Below are 12784 nucleotides of genomic sequence, written 5' to 3'. Positions count from 1 at the left end.
CATTTTCTACCCCCGCCCTCCACTCCTGCCTTTGTGCCTGCCCAACGGTGTCTCTTTTTCTCAGCTCAGCATCTCCTTTCTCTTGGTCCCTGCTAGAACCCAATACACACATACAACCTCCCTTTGGTTGGGACCCCTAAAAAAGGAACTAGAAGAGGGTGTGACATCACTGTAGAACAAGGAAATAATCATACTAGAATTGTCATTATTGCATTTATGACCTGCCAGTGATTAACTGATGCTTGCATTTTCTTTCTTTGATCTATCCACTTTTTTAGCCAATACAATTTACTATTTAATGTGTTGTCACAGGCTTTCAAGGCCAGAGTTCATTAGTTGTAGATTTTCTGGACTGTATGGCCGTGGTCTTGGCCCTGTAGTACTTGACATCTTGCCAGCAGCTGTGACTGGCATCCTCAGAGGTATAACACGGAAAGATGGAGTACTCTCTGTGTCAATGTGAGAAGAAAAATGGTAGGCAGGTAATTTATGTCTACTCAGGAAGGTGGGGTAGATAATGATTCAGCCCTACCCCACCTTCCTGAGTAGATATAAATTACCTGCCTACCATTTTTCTTCTCACCTTGACAGAGAGAGTACTCCATCTTTCTGTGTTATACTTCTGAGGATGCCAGTCACAGCTGCAGATGTCAGGTACTACAATGCCAAGACCACGACCATATGGCCCAGAAAATCTACAACAACTAACAATTTACTATTGCTTATTAGTGGTGTCTTTCTTTCATATTGCTTTGGCAAAGGGATATGCCAGGGCAAGCCACTGTACGCACAGGCCTAAGTGATCCCTAGACAATTGGAGTGTGCATTTCTGGGGTCACAAGTAGATCTCTGAGATGTATTTAGCCACAGTTGGGCATTGAACTGAAGGATTTAAGATTTCTTAAAGTTAATAAGCAAAATATTAACAGCGATATCCCACAAAAATCTTATTTCAAAGACTTGGCACGCACACTCTGGCATGCTACTTATTTCCGGCTTTATAAATATGAAACCAAATAAGGAGGCATAACTGTGCCTTGTCAGACAGCAGAAGATATCTCTAGTTGTAAGCATCCTTTCAACTCTTATATGGATTTTTATGTTAATTCATAATTCATAAATAGTTTGAGGTGGGTGGGAAGCAGGCTGTGGATGGAACTATGTGTTGTGCAAATATGTTTGACTTTCAAATATAAACTTATAATTATATTCTATTGACTATACTGAAATAAATTGTTTGACAATCTGCTAGGATGCAGCTGACTTCATTGAATAAGCTCATTAAGTCACGTCCACTGCAAATGCAAGATAAATAAATCAGAAAGTCATTATGTTAATTTAAAAAAATAAGAGACGTACTGCCCAATCCTATGCATGTTTATTTGGAAGCACATTCCACTGAGCTCAATGGGACTTGTTCCTAAGTAAATATACATAAGATTAGAGCCTTAATCATCAGGAACCATGAAGATATAATATTATTTCCTTCTAGAAAGTGAGCCCTCAACAATCTCCAAAGAGTGGAGAAGTACTAAAAAAAAAGTATCACAAATTTAGTTTCTTAGGTTTTTGCTAAAGATTCTGATTGTTTTACTGCTACTGGGAAAGTGCTGGAGTAGAATTGATGCTGGCTGTTTGTGGAACGGTACAATTAGTGTGCTACATTTGTCCATGTAGATGCATGCCTTAGGATTGTCAGGCTTTCCTTGAGTAAAGCATCATAAGTACACTGGCCCTTTTCTTCATCTATGTGAAGGACACTTGTGTGAAGGACCTATGTGACTGAAGTGAATTGAGGCTAATGAAATAGCTGAAAACAAAATTTCTGTTCTCTTAGCAATAGGTTCTCTACTCACAATGAACAATAATCCTCATTTATTTCCCCATTTTTAAAAAGCTATCTCCCGCAGCTGCTGTGAGGCAGGAACCTGAGCTGGGTCTGGACAACCCAGACCCAACTCTTTAAAAACCCAAATGTGCAGTTTGGCTCTTAGCTACAACTGCATTAATTTCTATCAATAATATGGTTGGTAACTAACTGTGATTGCTGAAAAACACATCCCTTTCTCATTTTGTGTCTTTTAATGTTGATACAATAAAGGCTGAGCCATACATTTTCTTGTCTACAAAACAGAAACCTAAACCAGTTTCTCACAAGGCTTTTAATGTTGTCAGCTAAGTGACAAAATAAGGTGAAGAACTGGACAATGACTGATTCCTGACTACCTTGGAAAATATGATGCTAAGTAAAAGGGATTTCAAAATAAAAGAGAAGGCATCACAGTGCTAGTTGTACACTGCCAGATGTGTTTTTAACACAGGGGCTTTTCCTGTTTTTAAAAGCATTTCCGTTTTAATTTAATTTAATCAGTGTCATTTAATCTGCTCCAGTTTTTAAAATAATGGTAGTATTAGTTGCAGATTTTTATTGGCCTTATGTGGTGTATATTTTAAAGTTATTTGATATCTTCATTCCATTATTATTCCATAATTTATTTTGCTGTATTTTGCCTAGATCATTCTTACAACAAAGTGATATATAACCACAGCAAAATAAATATAACTATATTGGTGTACTTGAATGTAGGATTTGATCTGCAAACTTAACTGGTATTTTGTAGTACTATCATACAATAACCCCCATCCATGAATAGTAGTATAGGCAACAAAGATGCAGCAAATATTGCAGAGCCACTGCAGAGATTTGCAAGCATTGCTATGACTGACCTGAACTTACTGATCCAACTAGTTGTAATCCCGCTGACTTTTAATTGCAGGTTTGCTGGGCTATGGGGTATCTTGCAACTTGCACTACTTACACCAATAACATGAGACAAATATTAGCCATTTGCCTCACAGAAATATCAGTACACAAGTATACTGCGTTAGTGAGGAACAGATGATAACAGTCCTCAAAGAATTAGATACATTTTTAGACATTAAAACAAAAGTAAGACATTGTTGCAGGGGAAGGAGCTTCCTTGCTGGCATTGGCTGCTTTAAAACTTAGCATTAGGAAAACAGCTACCTTATTAAATGGGTATAAATACATTTTGTTGCTAAGACTCCAGCAAGCGAGTGTGACGCATGACAGAGTGAGCTCCCGTCTCTAGTTCCAGCTCCTGCCAACCTAGCAGTTCGAAAGCAAGAAATTGCAAGTAGATAAATAGGGACCACTTCGGTGGGAAGGTAACAGCGTTCCGTGCACCTTGGTGTTTAGTCATGCCGGCCACATGACCACGGAAATGTCTTCGGACAGCGCTGGCTCTTCGGCTTTGAAACGGAGATGAGCACTGCAACCCTAGAGTCAGATTCGACTGGCTTTCGAGCAAGGGAACCTTTACCTTTTTAGAATGATGGAATGCCTGTTGTATCAGTTTAATTCTGCAGCATAGATAATGTTGAAATAGCAAATGCTAAGAAATCACAGCGGTATTACAGATAGTAAATACAGAGGGGAAGAGCTTCTAAACTGTGCCATCCATCTACCTGATGGACTAGCCTTGGCCACTGGTTTGCTAACAGGACTTCATCTTCATAATCAGCTAGTGAAAAGAGCAGTGTTCAAGTCCCATAGAACCTTAGAGACCAAGAAGGTTTTTGGGGTATACTCTTTCGAGAATCAAAGCTCCCTTTGTCGTATCTAGGGTGGCAGATATAAATATTAGAGAGGCACTAGTTCATCTCCAGCAGGGCTTTTTTTTCTGGAAAAAGAGGCACTGGAACTCTCAAGGGGGAAATGAAGAAGAAACACACAGGATTCTTTGAATTTATTTATTTATTTATTGTTTCAACTTTTACCCCACCCTCCCCACAGAAGCAGGCTCAGGGCGGCTTACATAAAACCAATAAAACAAAATTCACCATGAAGTTTTAAACGTTTTTTTGAGAATTTTCTTTCCATGAAGAGGTTCCGAAACTCAGTTCCAGCACATTCCCCCAGAAAGAAAGCCCTGACCTCCAGTATCTTCTGATATATTAAACGGGCATGTGTATAGTCAACATTTTCCCCTCAGCCAATGTAATGCTAGTTATTTATATATTATATATATGAGAATCTCCCCGATGTGGGGATCCAGGGGCTAGCCTTACAATGGTTTGCCTCTTTTCTCCAGGGTTGGGGACAAAGGGTGGCGATAGGGGATCAGCGGTCCCAGAGGCATCCCCTGGAGTGTGGGGTGCCCCAGGGGGCCGTGTTGTCCAACATCTACATGCGCCCCCTTGCTCAGATTGCCCGGAGGTGTGGGCTGGGTTGTCATCAATATGCTGATGACACCCAGCTCGGGCTCTACTCCTGATGACCTGCATCGGGCGTTACAAGCTGTGGCTGGTTGGCTCAGGCTGAGTCGGTTGAAACTAAACCGGGCAAAGACGGAGGTCCTGGGCCTGAGTCGGACCGGCGTGGGATTGGGGCTCTCTCTCCCGACCTTCGATGGGGTGCCTTTGGTGCCAGCGTCGGAGGTTAGGAGTTTGGGGGTGCGCCTGGACTCCTCATTAATGATGGAAGCCCAGGTAGCAACCACTGCCAGGGTGGCCTTTTACCATCTTCGGCTGGCTCGGCAGTTGGTCCCCTATCTCAACCGCGAGGACCTGGCCACAGTGATCCATGCGACGGTCACCTCAAGGTTAGACTACTGCAATGCTCTCTACATGGGGCTGCCTTTGTTGCAAATTCAGAAGCTGCAGCTAGTGCAGAATGCTGCGGCCAGGCTGTTAATGGGTCTCTCGAGGAGGGACCACATTTAGCCTGTGTTGAAAGCGCTGCACTGGCTGCCGATAGCATACTGGATTCGCTTCAAAGTGCTGGTTTTGACCTTTAAAGCCCTAAATGGCCAGGGTCCAGCCTACCTGAGGGACTGCCTTTCTCCATATGTTCCCCCAAGGGCACTTCTGTCGGGAGGGAGGCATCTCCTGGAAATTCCAGGCCCGAGAGAAGTTAAATTTGCTGTGACTAGGCCTAGGGCATTTTTGGTGGCAGCTCCTACCTGGTGGAAAGAGCTCCCGGAGGAGATCCGGGCCCTGTGGGACCTCTCGCAGTTCTGCAGGGCCTGCAAGACAGAGCTCTTCCGCCAGGCCTTTGGATAGGAGCCGCCACCACCACTATTCCATCTGTACGCCCTATGCCGTAGCGATTTAACATCTGATTGCCTGGCCCCCAAGGGTGGAGCGTGGTGCTGGACACTGCTCTGAGGATAAGATCGTTGGTAGCTATGTGAGGTTAAGATCTTCCTTTCTTGATTGAAATTTACTGTAAATTGTTTATATTTTATTGTAATTTATTGTTTTAAAATTATATGCTATTGTTTTAACTTGGCACTTTGTGCCCCTGTTAGTCGCCCTGAGCCTTTGGGGTAGGGCGGGATATAAATGTAAATATAAATAAATTAAAAAAATAAAAATATTTTGGAGCACTCATAAGCAATGCTCCCTCTAAGCTGCGGAGTCTTGTGAGCAAAAATTCTACCTTGTGAGCAACTGGCATTAAACTTGTGAGCCAGCAATTTGGCTACTGCATGAATTAGTTTGCTCCGGAGCCATCCTTCCTGAGTGAAGACAAAAGCGTGTGAGCCGGAGGCTGAAAAACTGAGAGCTAGCTCACACTAACTCAGCTTAGAGGGAACACTGCTCATAAGTATGCCTACGCAGAAGTAAATCCCACTGTGTTCACTAGGGCTTACTGCCATGAAACCATCCATAGGATTGCTGTCACTGTGTACCCCCAACCCCAATATACTGTTAGGGGATTATTCAGGCAATACAATTTATCATTTGTGGTTCCACTTCTCCACAACCCCTCTCCTCTTGTGCACATTTTCTTTTGATTTCTATCCTAAAACACCTGTTTTTGTTTAATCTTCATTGCACATTGATTTCTAAGGCTTAGGAAGGTCCACAGGAAACTGGAGATACAATATACTAAAGGGGAAAAAATGAACATCCCTCAGAACTTGATAAAACTACAGTCTGTTCCAAACAGTCTTTCAGTCTTTTATCACTAATAAACCTTTCACCCTCTCATCAGTGGTTAGCATTCATGCTTATCTGTATCGTAAAAAACAAAAACTTGAGGCTCAAAGGATTTACTACATGAAGAAGCTGACAAGCTGCCAAACCAAGCCCACGTGCCTCATTCTTACCTTATTCTTTGCTTACATAAGACATGCCTCCTTTGAAGGAAATTATATGGGCAGCAAAGGGGTCAGAAGACTATTACCCTGTTTGGTTAGGCTTGAATGTCATGCCATCTTTTGTCTAAATTGTGAATTACATGTAGCTGATGAATAAATGCTTCAGTATTTCATCTGCAGGTTTTTATCCAGGTTATGTTTTTCTTCTGTAATTGTAAATGACAAATGTAGTGATAACCTAATGACCCCTTTTCTACATTGATCACAAAAAGAAAGAATGACAACAAAACTTTTAAACTGTGCATCAGAATAATTCCTTAGTAAACACTTTATTTGATCATGCTTAAAGTTCTTATTTGAGATCTTGCCTGACACTTTCAATAACACTTTTATCTTAAGATTTAGACTCCTTGCTGGCATTTCCCAATATATTTTGCGGTATGACAAACAAATTGCAACCTTTGAAATTCTGCAGCACTTCGGGGACAAGTGGAAGAGCACATTGATTCACTGTGAAGTTTTTTCAAGACTGGCACCGCTCCTGGACTCCTTCTCTCAATGGCCTTAGAAGTCATGGCTTAAATGTGGAGTAAGAAGAAACTGCATCAGCATCAGCATGTTTAAACTACTGGTATGAGCACACATGCATATTTACATGAATACATGTATTTTAATAATTAGATTATACTTCAGCTGGAGCACGCAGTCCAAGTCTCCCTTCCTCATTCACAAGCACTACCCTCTAGCAGATCAGCACTGTGACTGTGCCACTACTAAGGAGAAATGCTCTCACGCCACTTAACTCCTTGGGGACAAAGGTGGCTAAACTGCTTTGAGTCCAAGGAGAAAGGTGGCATCTGCATATTTTAATAAACAGTAATAATATTTTTACACACAGTGCTTAAAGAGGTGCTTGTTTAAATCTGTTTGCAATGCAGATTTAACACCTACATCTGTTAGAATGCTAAATTACATTACAAATCCACCTCTGCCTCTTATGTCATCTTTAAAAATGCAAGAAAATTAATCCTTTTTGTATTTCCCCACCTCTTAATAGATCGGTAATGAGAATGATTCTGGTTACTAGATTTTCCTACCTAGAGGTTGAAAGTCCAGGCAGTCTGATAACAATAAACTAACAAACCACCAACAAAATGGAAACCTGGGCTCACAAATAATATGAGAGAGATTGTCCAGATTCTTTGAGCTCAGCTTAGGTAAAGGAATATGTAGTAAATCAGGAATGACGATATTACATGAGTACACTGTGATGTCAGAACCAGCCCTTAGTACATGTCCTCTTTGATGATATTATTGGAGAAGGAAGAGGGAAAAATGTGTGGTGGCTGTTTCAAGTAGCCATCATGTTTCTTCTTTAATGTTTACTAGTATCGGCCTTAGTGAACACTATGGCAACAATGTTGCTATCTTTTAAAAATGTTGATTTGCAGATACACAATTATTACAGCTCTTTGATGATGCCATGTAATAAAGACTGTTCTAGCTTTCACAATGCAAATTAGGTTGTGTGTGTGTGTGTGGGGGGGGTTCTTTTGTCCTGACAGCACATGCCAATACAACAGATTGGAGTATCTGAATTAATCATGTACTCAACTAGTGACAGTGCCTTTGTGTGTGTCAGTTAGCATAGCTTACACACACACACGCCAATTTATATTGGTTAGTTACTGTTTAAACAACAAAAACACTTTTTTTTAAATTGGCTGTCAAAAAGGGATGAAAAACATTCAGGAAACATTAAGTACATAAAAAAACCAAAGTAAGCTCTGAAAAACACAGCTCTGCTAGGAACAGAAAACTGCTTCAGAAAACAATTTGAGTGACCTGTTAAAAGCAGGACTTAAAAAATAACTGTCTCCCTGGAAGTATCAAAACACAACCAGAAACACCTCACGTAAGAAGCGACCTTACCAAAACAACACAATTTTTATAGCTTGTCAGTTCTCACTTCCCATCAGTGCTGATGCTGTTGTTATACAAGCTTTTCTTGATTTAAGCTAAAGCAAACTTGTTTTCATTAACTGTTTTCATTTTTCGTCTCTCTCTTCATATTCTTGAATGTTTTTTAAAAAGATCAACATTTAGACTAGAACAGACTAAATACTATTCTATCTTAAGGACCATACGGCCCTGTCTGCCTAAGCAGTCAAATGAAGAACAGCTCAGAACTTTCTTGGCACCAACACTTTGGCACTTCATATGTCCTTTGCAGTTCCTCCTCCTGCTCTTCATTTGATTAAACTGCTATTTTCCATATCAGAGAGAATTTAAAATAAGTTGAGATGTTCAGTGTTTCATTGATGTGCTGGGCGAGAAGACGGAGACAAAGCACAGTTTTCCACCTTGTCCCTCCCAATATTTATAAAGGTGCCAGTTGCTGTACTTGCAACCTGTGGACAGTGTGACATCACTTCCAGATGATCACCGTGATGTGATGCCACAGACTCTAGAAACACAACGCTCTAGAAATTCCCCAGTCCTCAGAGAGGATTAATCCTAGAGCATCTTGGGAGGGATATTCTGACACCTCTTCCAGGTGATCACCTGACAGTGATATCACAGAATTTGCAATGTCATCCCCCATTTTATTCCTGATGCTCAACTGATTGAGCATGGGCAATTGAAGGCAGGGGTGGGAGTTCAGCTGACCCAGGCAGGCCCATAATAAGCCTACTAAGTCCATGTAGCTACTTTGCATGGCCACAACACAGTTTAAAATGAAACTCTGGGCCTGTGCAAAGTCATTTCACCAGCATCACATTTAAATCAGGCCTTAGTCACGTCATCCAGTGGCAATATAGATCATACAGTATCACTGTGCAAAATAAATTACAAATTAAAACAAATTACACCAGCCCTTGCTTTTATACAGTGAGTTTATATTCTACAAATATGCAGTTAATATAGAGTGTCCTAATCTTAACAAACCAATAGTAAATTGTTACACAGGTAGAGTGACCAGAATTACACCTAGGGCTGCCAAGTGGGGGCGGGTAAACCCCCGCTTCGGAGGCCCGATTTCCACCGCCGCGGAATCGGGCCCTGGGGGGAACTCCGCCCCCCGAAGCGCAGCGTGGCTTTGTCACCGGAGGTGACGCAACCACTTCAATCACGTTGGAGGTGTGGCCCCGATCGTCAGAGGGAAAACTCTATGGTTTTCCCTCCAACGATCGGGGCCCCACCTTCAACGATGTGCTGGCGGTGTGTGCGCATGCAAACATCAAAGACCGGCTCCTGGAGCCCGGTGAGGCTCCCCTGCCGGTAAGAAAATTGGACTTGGCAACCCTAATTACACCAGCAACCAGGAAAAACACCCACAGCTCCACTGAACAACAGAAGAAGCCCATGCCACTTCTCTGCAACCAGATCTGCAACTAGTGGAGTAGGGTTGCCAGATGGTAGAAGCCAGAATGTCACCCAAATACCAGAGTGTCACCCAGAAGTCGCTGGTGTGATTAAATCAGTTCCTATGCAGTGCCAGCAACATGGACTGAGCCTTCCTTTTTCTCCTGGTAAGTCCCCCCTTCCCCAGCTGGTTGCCAGGAGGGACCTGGCAACCTTACAGAGGAGGCCTCTTGCTCAAGCAGAAAGGAACACTGTCTTGTGCAGAAATTGAAAGCACTAGCATCCCACACTTAGCCTAGGTTAGACCTCATCTATCCTCCTAGGTAGCTAATAAACTAGTACAAAGACCTCTTTTGCCCCTCTGAGTCCCTGATAGGTCAATAGGTTCTACAACAATACATTAACCACTGACCACTATGAAGAGCCCTTTGGGACCTTTACTTTTAAAGGATGTGCATGTAAGTCTTGTAGGGAGAGGCATGTCCACAGAGTCCCACAAAGACAAGACTGACAAGCTACCACTTCCGGACTAGTATTAAAGAAAGAGGCAGGCAAGAGCAGGCTGGGGAGTAGCTGAACCCGGTAGCTCAGTACCCATTTCACTCTACAGGGACCGCCTCCCTTGGAATACTCTGAGAATGAGCAAATACACAATTGTAAATAATTAGGCTTAAACACTATAGCTATGTATTTTGTGATTTGACTAGTAGAAATAGGGTTTTTTATTGTAACGTACAATGACGTACAATGATGTGTATAATTTTTGCAAGTTTGTACGAGTAACAATGTTGAACTCCAAGCCATAAAGCGGTTTCCAAATTATTTTATTTTCCTGAGATATCAAAAAATCCAGTGCTAGTTCTCAGGAAAATAATTTCTGGGAAATCACTCAATCCCCTAAAAATTACCAGTTTTCCTGCCTAAGGTTCTGATTCCATGCTTTATTCAAATGCACTGGTTAAATATTTAAAAACACCCAAATAATTCCTCTGATGCATATTTGAAGAGAGGTCTAATGCAGCACAGGTATGGTAAGCTGTTTGGAGATTACCTAAAAGCTGGAGCATTTCAATGAGATTGTGAAAAACATTCTCTCATCATAATATGTGATGCCTCAGCCATCAGGGTCCATAGTGTACTTACACCCTGGTGTTACACAGCACCTATTGGAAAGGGAACTCAAGACAGTTAATGTCAGATTATTTCCTCAAAGGACACAAATCTCTAATACCAGCTGTAGACACTGCGGGAAGATTTCTGGTCGCTTATTACTTCCCACCTATGGAGAAGAGTTTATTCACATCTATTATATTATTATCAGCTAGAAGATAAGGGAAGTGGCCAGATGGCTAAAAAGTCAGACCTTCCGTGTCACTAAGCAGCATCCACTGAAATGGAAAAGAGCACATTTAGTAGGAAATGAGAGGAAAATATACCTCTTTATGTAATCAAACTGTCATTTTTTTAATTGGATGGTGTTTTTGGCACATCAACACCAGTATGAAAGAGCTGCATAATTGACTGTTATAATTACACTTGTCATAATGTCTTCATAATTTATTAGTTCACAGGTTTCATAGCACAACAAACTAAAGAATGAATGAAGGTTTTGAGGTTCGAGTCTCAAAAATACACACAAATGAAAGATGACATTTATAATGGGCTAATAATTTTTGTCAAGAGATGAATTTGATTTTTAGTACTCCATACACTGTAAAAGCGGTGCCCTTAATAGACTATTACTGCTTTCTTCGGTCCCTGCTATGAAAGTAAACCAGGAACATTACCTAATGAATTCTGAGAAAATCCTTAGGCTGACTATAAAAAATAAACATTAGAATATTATTTTTCCATAATAACAGACATAACAAAGCAAAGAAACACTTTTTCTTCAGGCAACAGCATCTTCCCTTCTGTTAAAACAATCCCCCTCCCAACTTGTATGAGAACCACATCCCACAGAGTCAAGCAAGCTTTTGTCACACTGCCCCCTATCAGCACACTCTCCTTCTAACATTCCCATTTTTATCTTGCCTTTCCTCCAAAGAGCTTGTGACAACATACTTGATTCTTCATCTTAACCTCACAACAACCCCATGAAGCAACTTAGGCTGAAAGAAGATGACTGGCCCAATCTCTCCCTTATTATAAAAGAGTAGTGGGTGCCAGAATTCTAAAATTGGCCCCTTTAGTGTTAGGCCGAAAAAACTGCCACTCGGAAGACACTGGCTGGGTTCATTGGCTGCTTTGTGCAGTCCCGGCCAGCGTTCCAAGGTCATTTACATATGGAAACTGATTGGACTACACTCCATTCCACACCTCAAACTCCCCCCCCCCAAGGCAGTTGGAATTTTCAGTTGGGAGAGGAGAATGATGTCAGCTGCTCCCTAGGCAGAGGCTGTGTGTGTGTGTGGGGGGGGTTTGTAAAGACAGACAGGCAGATAAACGTTGGCTGATGGTTGCCAACTCCAGGTTCGAACTCCAGGACATAGGGTTGCCAACTCCAGGTTGGAAACTTCCAGGATATTTTAGGGATGAAGCCTGCTGAGGGTGGGATCTGAGGAGGAGGAGGAAGAGGGGGACCTCAGACAGATACAATGCCATGCTGCCCACACTCCAGACAAGCTGTTGCCAGTCTCCAGGTGACAGCTGGAGAGATCTTAAAGCTTTGGTGCTACTTCAAAGTTCCCCAGGAGCCCAAAACAGAGTAGTGTTTTGGAAAATCTTGAGGAATTGTTTGGTGCATTTACGATGGGGCTCCTGGGGAACTATTGTTGCCAATCTTGGCCCAGCAGCCATCAAACCATTCTCTTCAACCCCCTGCTGTGCAGCTGACTTTCCCCTAGGGTTGCCAATCTCCAGGTGGGACCTGGAGATCTCCCACTGCTACAATTGATCTCCAGATGACAGAGATCAGTTCCCCTAGAGAAAATGACTGCTTTAGGAGGGTAGACCCTATGACATTATACCTGCTGAGTCCTTCCGCCCCCCCCCCGCCCAATGCTGCCCTCTACAGAATCCACCCCCCAAACCTCCAGGTATTTCCCTCCTTAGAGCTGGCAACCCTACATTCCCCTCAGTGCCTGTTGGGAGTGGGTGGTGGGGGAGGGGAAGGGAGTGGGCGACCGGAGGCTTCTGCCTCCTGTCTCCGGTCCTGGAGTGGGGGGGGTGGAAACGGACCCGGCAGCCGGAGGCTTGCACCTCCAGTCGCCGGCCCTGGAGTGAGTGGGGTTGAGTGGGGGGAAACGGACCCTGCGGCCGGATGTCGGCCCTGGAGTGGGTGGGGGTGG

The sequence above is a fragment of the Gekko japonicus genome, unplaced genomic scaffold (assembly GCF_001447785.1).
Source record: "Gekko japonicus isolate JY-2015 unplaced genomic scaffold, Gekko_japonicus_V1.1 scaffold408, whole genome shotgun sequence".
NCBI lineage: Eukaryota > Metazoa > Chordata > Lepidosauria > Squamata > Gekkonidae > Gekko > Gekko japonicus.
The sequence above is the reverse complement of the archived record's forward strand: the minus strand, read 5'-3'. Positions refer to the sequence as shown.